Raw genomic sequence first — 9,809 nt, 5'->3', positions numbered from 1 at the left:
CGCAATTAATGATGTAGTATGCGAAGGGGTGGAAAATTTGTTTGAAAATGGCTTTATCAGGGAGTCGAAATACCCCAATGGGTCGCCAATGTAGTCATGGTAAAAAAGAAGAACGTCAAATGTCGGATATGCACAGCTTTCACCGACCTGAACAAAGCATGCCCCAAGTATTCATTTCCATTATCCCATATCGACCAACTCATCGACGCAACGGTTGGGCACGAGCTACTAAACTTCTTGGATGCCTACTCGATTTATAATCAGATCCTCATGGAGTAAGAGGATGAGGAAAAAAGTACCTTCATCACCCACCAGGGGACGTACTGCTCATGCCCTTCGGACTCAAAAATACGGGGGCAACTTATCAAAGGTTGGTGACGAAGATGTTCAAAGACCAACTCGGTAAAACGATGAAGGTCTACATAGACGACATGCTGGTCAAATCCAAAAGGAAAGAAGATCATATCGACCACTTAAGGGAAGCCTTTGGTATACTCAGGCAATACGATATGAAATTGAACCCCGAAAAATGTGCATTCGGCGTAGCCTCAGGAAAAGTCTTGGGTTTTGTAGTGTCGCAGCGAGGTATCAAGGTCAATCCCGATCAAATCAAGGCCATCAAGGGGATACCAGAGTACTTGACCACCAAAAAACAAGTCCAGAGGTTGACTGGCCGTATCGCCGCCCTTTCGAGGTTTATTTCACGATCCTCTGATAGGTGCCATAAGTTCTTTGGCGTACTCAAAAAGGAAAATGGCCTCCAATGGACCCCTGAATGCATCCAAGCCCTGAAGGAGTTAAAGGTGTACTTGTCATCGCCACCGTTTCTTTCAAAACTAGAGCCGGGAAAGCCCCTCCTCGTCTATCTCGCGGTGTCCGAAGTAGTCATAAGCACGGTTCTAGTCCGAGAAAACAAGGTACGCAATTCCCCATCTATTACATTAGCAAAACACTAGTCGACACCGAGACAAGATACCCACATCTCAAAAAACTGGATCTGGCCTTAGTCGTAGCTTCACAGAAGCTTAGACCATATTTCCAATGCCACCTTGTCTCGGTCATCACGACTTTCCCCTTAAGAAGAATCTTGCATAAATCTGAGCTATCGGGCAGGTTGGCCAAATAGGCCATCAAACTGAGCGAGCACGATATTACATATCGACCACGAATGGCGATAAAGTCACATGCCCTCGCAGACTCCGTCGCTGACTTCAGTGCAAGAATAATACCCGAAGTCAAAAAGGAAGCCGTCCACGCTTCTCCCCAAACACAAGACCTCTGGATCCTGTTCACTGATGGCATGTCTAATGCGTCAGTATCTGGGATGGGACTCGTACTCGAAGTCCCAACAGACAAAGTGATTCGCCAGTCCATAAGATACTCGTACATGACTAACAACGAGGCCGAGTATGAGGTTGTAATTGCAGGACTAAGACTAGCACTCAAATTGTCACGACCCAATTTCCCCTCCGTGTGACGTCATGACGGCACCTAGTCTCTACAACTAGGTAAGCCTAACATTTTGCGGAATATTGAAATAAAAATATAAATTTTACCAATTATTCAAAAATACACAACAAATTCCAAAATCCGGAACATCGTGAATCACAAACTACAGAAGAAAAAATCTAGTGTCTCTATGCATCACAATCTAACAAGGAAAAATATAGAAGATAATGGACATGAGAAAGAGTATAAGGGGACTCCGAGGTCTGCGGATGCGGCAGATATACCTTGAAGTCTCCCAAGCTATCCCGGCTCACTGATAGTGCGGCTGATAAGGTGCACCTGGATCTGCACACGAAAAACATGTGCAGAGAGTAGTATGAGTACACCATAATCGGTACCCAGTAAGTGCCAAACCTAGCCTCGGTCGAGTAGTGACAAGGTCAGGTCAAGGCCCTACTGGTAAATATATAATAAAATAATATAGAGTATAGTACCGCAATAAAATAAAGGCTGAAATTTAACAACAATGAAATCATAGAAGGTAACAGCTTAGTACACAGAAACACAACAGGGGATTTACCAAGATACCGTCTCGTAGTCCCAAACGTAAATGTGCAGGGGGATCTCCCGAAATACCGTTCTGTAGTCCCAAAGTAAATGTGTAGGGGGATTTCCCGGAATACCGTTCCATAGTTCCAAAGTAAATATGCAGGGGATCTCCCGGAATACCGTTCCGTCATCCCAAAGTAAATATGCAAGATAGGGGGATCTCCCGGAATACCGTTCCGTAGTCCCAAAGTAAATATGCAAGACAGGGGGATCTCCCAGAATATCGTTCCGTATTCCCAAAGTAAATATGCAGCACGAATGATAGAAATACAACTACATCACGAAGTTCTTACAATTTAGACTAAGTACCAGTCAGGGAAGAAGCAGGAAATTCACTAAGCATGTTGCACATAATTCACATTAAGCAGTTAAGACACGTAGACATATTGTATAGACTAAACATGATAGCTACACATATTGAAATAACTCAATTAAGAATGAAAATAGATTAGTACTCATTAAAATGGTATAACTCAAAATAATAGTAAAACATGTTGTTGCTCAGTAAGAAAATCAGGTTTTACCACAACTAGCCCATGTACGTACTCGTCACCTCACGAACATGACGCTCACATATCACAATAGTTCCAAATCTTAAGGGGATTTTCCACATACAAAGCTAGGCAAGCCACTTACCTCGAACCAAGCTCAATCAATCGGTCACAATGCCTTTCCCACAAATATTCGGCTCTGAATGGCCCAAATCTAGCCTAAAGCAATTACATATCATAAATACAACAATAATAGACTCATCTAATTAACAAAATTAACATTTTAACGAAAATTCCGAAATTAACTCAAAAATCGCTTGTGGGGCTCATGTCTCGGAATCAGGTAAAAGTTATAAAATACAAAAGCTCGTTCACTCACGAGTCTAACCATATCAAATTTACTAAAATCCGACACCAAATGGTCCTCCAAATCTACAAATCAAACTTCCAAATCCCTAGCCTCCAATTCCCAATTTTCACCTTAAATACAAACTAACTAGGTGGGAAAATACGTGGGGAAGCAAGATTATTGATCAAAAATAAGCTTAAGGGACTTACCTCAGGAAATGCCTTGAAAATGCTCTCAAAAATTGCCCTAAACCGAGTTTAAAAAGTCAAAAATGACAAAAATCACGAAGCCCTTCGGTTTTAACCACTGCCCAGGTATTTCCGCACCTGCGGAACCTGGGCTCGCACCTGCGGGTGTGCTTGTGCGGATATTGTGTGCATCTGTGCAATTTTCTTGCCCCCTCTGCCATCGCACCTGCGATGAAAGGGCCGCATCTGCGTGTGCGCGCCTGCAAAATTCCCTTTCGCTTCTGTGAACCTTGCACACCTGCGAAGACCCCTAACGCATCTGCGAGCATCGCAGATGCGGAAAACACCTCACACCTGCGACCCCTGGCACTCCTCCATTTTCCCGCTTTTGCGCCAATTTGCTCGCACCTGCGGGCAGCCTTGCGCAGGTGCGATTACAGCAGAACCAGCAAAAGCACCAGATTTTCCTAAGTCTAATTTCATTCCATTAAGCATCTGAAACACACATGAGGCCCCCGGGACCTCAACCGAACCTACCAACCAATCTTATAACACCATACGAACTTAGTCGAGCCTTCAAACCATATCGAACAACACCACATCGAACAACACAAATGATGCTGAACCACATCAAATCTAGTCTGAATTACCTCAAATTTTACACACAGGTCACAAATGACACTACGAACCTACAACCACTTTCGGAAATCCATTCCGAGCTCTATATCAAAATTTCCATTATCGGCTGAAATCGCCGAAAAATCTAACTTTCGCCAATCCAAGCCTAAATCTACTACAGACCTCCAAAACACATTCCGGACATGCTCCTAAGCTCAAAATTACTCAACGGAGCTAATGGAGTCAAAGAAATTCCATTCCGGATCTGTCTTTACACAGTTCCAACTACAGTCCAATTTTTAAGGCTTAAACTTACAACTAGGGACTAAGTGTCCCAAAACTCCCCGAATTCCATAACCAATCACTCCGGAAATTCCCAAAAGTAGAAACAAATGTGGGGAAAGCAGATATTAGGGGATCGAGGCTCTAATTCTCAAAACGACCAGCCGGGTCGTTATATCCTCCCCCTCTTAAAATAATTATTCGTCCTCGAACGAGTATAAAGACATACCTGAAACTGTGAAAAGATGAGGGTACTGGCTGCGCATATCCTGCTCGGCCTCCCAAGTTGCCTCCTCGACCGATTGTCCCCTCCATTGAACCTTCACGGAAGAAATGTTCTTTGACCTTAGCCTTCTGACCTGCCTGTCTAAAATAGCCACTAGCTCCTCAACATAGGATAGATCCTTGTCCAATTGAACTGTGTTGAAATCCAACACATGGGACGGTTTGCCGTGATACTTTTCGGAGCATAGAAACATGGAATACCGGATGAACTCCTGCTAGACTGGGAGGCAAGGCAAGCTCATAAGCAACCTCCCCAACTCGACGCAACACCTCAAATGGACCAATGAACCTTGGGCTCAGCTTGCCCTTCTTTCCAAACCTCATAACACCCTTCATAGGCAAAACCCGGAGCAAGACTCGCTCTCTAACCATGAATGCCACATCGCAAACCTTCTGGTTCGCATAACTCTTCTGTATGGACTGGGCTGTGCGAAGTCTATCTTGTATCACCTTTACGTTTTCCAAGGCATCCTGAACCAAGTCTGTACCCAATAATCTGGCCTCACTAGGTTCAAACCAACCCATTGGGGACTGACACCGCCTACCGCACAGAGCCTCATACGGTGCCATCTGAATACTGGACTGATAACTGTTATTGTAAGCAAACTGTGCAAGTGGAAAGAACTGGTCCCAAGCACCCCCAAATTCCATTACACACGCACGGAGCATATCCTCTAATATCCGAATAGTGCGCTCGGACTGCCCGTCCGTCTGAGGGTGAAATGTTATTCTTAACTCAACCCTAGTACCCAACTCATGTTATACAGCTCTCCAGAACCGTGATGTAAACTGCATACCCCGATCAGAGATAATAGATACCAGTACGCCATAAAGCCTGACAATCTCACGGATGTAGATTCGAGCTAGCTGCTCGGAAGAATAGGTAGTCATCACAGGAATGAAATGAGCCGACTTGGTCAACCTATCCACAATCACCCAAACTGCATCAAACTTCCGCTGAGTCCGTGGGAGACCAACAACGAAGTCCATAGTGATCCGCTCCCATTTCTACTCCGGAATCTCTATCTTCTGAAGCAACCCACCTGGTCGCTGATGCTCATACTTCACCTGCTGGCAATTTAGACATCTAGCCACATACTCTACTATGTCTTTCTTCATCCTCCTCCACTAATAATATTGCCTCAGGTCTTGATACATCTTCGCTGCACCCAGATGAATGGAGTACCGCAAGCTATGAGCCTCCTGAAGAATCAACTCACGCAAACCATCTACATTGGGCACACATAGCTTGCCATGCATCCTTAATACACCATTATCTCCAATAGTAACCTCCTTAGCATCACCGTGCTGGACCGTGTCCTTAAGGACAAGTAGATGGGGGTCATCATACTGACGCTCCCTGATACGATCATAAAGAGAAGACCGAGAGACCACACAAGCCAATACTCGACTCGGCTCAGAAATATCCAATCTCACAAACTGGCTGGCTAAGGCCTGAACATCTAACGCCAGTTGCCTCTCTGCTATTGGTAGATATGTTAAACTCCCCAAACTCTCTACCCGGTGACTCAAAGCATCGGCCACCACATTGGCCTTCCCAGGGTGGTACAAAATAATGATACCATAATCCTTAAGTAGCTCCAACCACCTCCGCTGATGTAAGTTAAGATCTTTGTGCTTAAATAGATGCTGCGAACTCCGATGATCGGTGTAAATCTCACAAGGAACACCGTACAAATAATGCCGCCATAACTTCAAGGCATGAACAATAGCTACTAACTCAAGATCGTGGACATGATAGTTCTTTTCATGCACCTTCAGATGTTTGGACGCGTAGGCAATTACCCTACCGTCCTGCATCAACACCGCGCCGAGACGAATCCGTGATGCATCACAATATACAATATAAGACCCCAAACCTGCAGGTAATACCAATACTGGGGTGTAGTCAAAGTTATCTTGAGCTTCTGAAAGCTCTCCTAATATTCCTCTGTCTACCTGAATGGAGCACCCTTCTGGGTCAGCCTGGCCATAGGTGCTGCAATAGATGAGAATCCCTCTACAAAGCGACGGTAATATCCCGCCAAACCAAGAAAACTTCGGATCTCTGTAGTTGAGAACGGTCTGGGCCAACTCAGCACTGCTTCAATCTTTTTTGGATCCACCTGGATCCCCTCACTCTATATTATATGACCCAATAATGCCATTGAGTCTCGCCAAAACTCACACTTTGAAAATTTTGCATATAACTTCTTTTCTCTCAAGGTCTGAAGTGCAGTCCTCAGGTGCTGCTCATGATCCTCCCGACTCCGGGAGTATACCAGAATGTCGTCAATAAACACAATGATGAATGAGTCAAGATAGGGCCAGAACACACTGTGCATCAAGTGCAAAAAAGATGCTGGGGCATTGGTCAGCCCAAAAGACATCACAAGAAACTCATAGTGACCATATCTGGTCTTGAAAGCAGTTTTTGGGATATCCGGCTCCCGAATCTTCAACTGATGATAACCTGAACATAAGTCAATCTAGGTAAACACTCTGGTACCCTGTAACTGATCAAATAAGTCATCAATACGAGGCAATGGTTACTTGTTCTTCACTGTGACTTTGTTTAACTGGCGGTAATCAATACACATCCGCATAGAACCATCCTTCTTCTTCTCAAATAAAACAGGAGCACCCCAAGGTGACACACTGGGCCGAATGAAGCCTTTATCAAGCAATTCTTGTAACTGCTCTTTCAACTACTTCAATTCAGGAAGAGCTATACAATATGGAGGAATAGAGATGGGCTGAGTGCCAGGCAACAAATCAATGCCAAAATCAATATCTCTGTCTGGCAGTATGCCCGAAAGATCAGCTGGAAACACATCTAGAAAGTCCCTCACTACTGGAACTGACTCAACTGTAGGGGTATCAATACTAACATCTCTCACATAAGCTAGATACGCATCACACCCCTTCTCAACCATTCGTTGAGCTTTAAGAAAATAAATAATTCTGCTGGGAGTATACTCTAAGGTACCTCTCCACTCTAATCGCGGTAAACCTAGCATAGCCAGCGTCACGGTTTTAGCATGACAATCAAGAATAGCATAATGGGGCGACAACCAGTCCATACCCAAAATAATATCAAAGTCCACCATGCTGAGCAATAATAAATCGGCTCTGGTCTCAAAATCACTAAGAGAAATCAAACACGACTGATACACGCGGTCCACAATAAGAGAATCTCCTACAGGAGTAGATACATAAATAGGGGAACTCAAAGAATCCTGAGGTACGCCCAATACGGAGCAAAATAAGAGGACACATAAGAATATGTAGAGCCTGGGTCAAATAATACCGACGCATCTCTATGACAGACCGGAACAATACCTGTAATGATAGAATCAGAAGCAACTGCCTTTGTACGAGCAGGAAGTGCGTAATATCTGGCCTGGCCTCCCCCTCTAGGGCGACCTCTACCTCCCCGACCTCCACCTCGAGCTGGTTGAGCAGGTGGGGTGGCAACTGGTGCTGTAATCATAGCCTGAGGACCCGGTGGAGCACGTTATGGCTGAAAAGTCTGTGGAGGTACACCCCTCCTAATCCTGGGGCAATCAATAAGAGAATCTCCCACAGGAGTAGATACATAAATAGGGGAACTCAAAGAATCCTGAGGTACGCCCAAATACATAGCAAAATAAGAGGACACATAAGAATATGTAGAGCCTGGGTCAAATAATACCGACGCATCTCTATGACAGACCGGAACAATACCTGTAATGACAGAATCAAAAGCAGCTACCTCAGTCGAGCAGGAAGTGCATAATATCTGGCTTGTCCTCCCCCTCTAGGGCGAACTCTACCTCCCCGACCTCCACCTCGAGCTGGTTGAGCAGGTGGGGTGGCAGCTGGTGCTGTAATCATAGCCTGAGGACCCGGTGGAGCACGTTATGGCTGAAAAGTCTGTGGAGGTACACCCCTCCTAATCCTGGGGCAATCCCTCACCATGTGGCGAGTGTCACCACACTCAAAACAAGCTCTGGGAGGGCGTGGCTATTGTGACTGGCTCGGTCCAGGTCTGCTGGACTGACCACTAGGAACACCCCGTGTAGGAGGCACACTAGATACTGGCGGTGCATAATAAGGCTCCTGGGGTCAAGAAAGAGCTGGAACACCGCTAGAGGATGGAAGAGCGGAATGAACGGGGTGGCTCACAAAACCACTACCATGGCGAGCTGCAGGGGCACGAGCTCCAGAATAATAACCAGCCTCTCGAGACCTCTTGGCCTCCCTCTCCTCTCTATCCAGGGAAAACATGCCCTCGAATCTCCTGGCAATACCCACAACTTGCTGATAAGAAATATCCATCTCCAATTCCCTGGCCATACTACTCCGGATGCTAGGATGGAGACCCTCAATAAACCATTGAACCCTCTCTAGAACTGTGGCAACTAAGGCCGGTGCGTGTCGGGCCAAATCACTGAAGCGAACTGCATACTCTGACACAATCATAGCACCCTGGTGCAGCTGCACAAAATCCGCGTGCCATGAGTCCCTAAGGCTCTGAGGGACATACTCTCTCAAAAACATGTACGAGAACTGAGTCCATGTAAGTGAAGCTGCCTCAGCCGGACTACTCAACTCATAAGCACGCCACCACTGATAGGCTGCTCCTCTAAGCTGGAATGTGGTAAAAGAAACCCTACTCATCTCCGCTATGCCCATAGTACGGAGAATACGATGACACTCCTCCAAAAAACCCTTAGCATCATCTGAAGCCAATCCGCTGAAAGTAGGTGGGTGGTACTTCTTGTACCTCTCAAGTCTGAGTTGCTCCTCCTCAGAAGCTGCTGCCCTAACCTCGGGCTGAGCTGGAGCTACCAGCTGCATTGGTACAATCTCTGGAACCTGGTCGACCTGAATCCATTGCTCTGGAGTACCGTCGATGGGAGTCTGTACTCCTCCCCCGGCCTGAGATATGGTAGGAGCAAGTGGAATCAATCCAGCCTGAACTAAGGTGCTGAACATGCTCAGAAACTGGGTTAGAGTCTCCTGGAGGGCTGGTGTAACAACAGGTATCTCAAGTGTCTTCCCTCCAGATTGAGCTACTGGGGGACTCTTCTGTAGCAGCTCGTGCGGGTGCTCTGGCTGCACCACATGGATGTCCTCGGCCTTTACCCCGGCCCCGGCCTCTCACGGCTCTAGCAGGGGGCGCAGGTGCCTGTTCATCAGTTCCGCTTGTACGTGTCCACACCATCTGTGAGAGAATAGAATACAGAAATTTAGAATCTCTGAAGTCAACAATTTTCGCACAACAAGGAATCAAAGTAGTGAAATTTTCCTAACAGTTCCATAGCCTCCCGAAGATAAGTACAGACGTCTCCGTACCGATCGTGAGACTCTACTAAAGCGGTTTGTGACTTATGATACCTACGAACCTAGAGATCTGATACCAACTTGTCACGACCCAATTTCCCCTCCGTGTGATATCATGACAGCACCTAGTCTCTACAACTAGGTAAGCCTAACATTTTGCGGAATATTGAAATAAAAATATATATTTAACCAATTATTCAAAAATACACA

This window comes from Nicotiana tabacum, chromosome 12, assembly GCF_000715075.1.
Source record: "Nicotiana tabacum cultivar K326 chromosome 12, ASM71507v2, whole genome shotgun sequence".
NCBI lineage: Eukaryota > Viridiplantae > Streptophyta > Magnoliopsida > Solanales > Solanaceae > Nicotiana > Nicotiana tabacum.
This window is presented reverse-complemented; position numbering follows the sequence as displayed.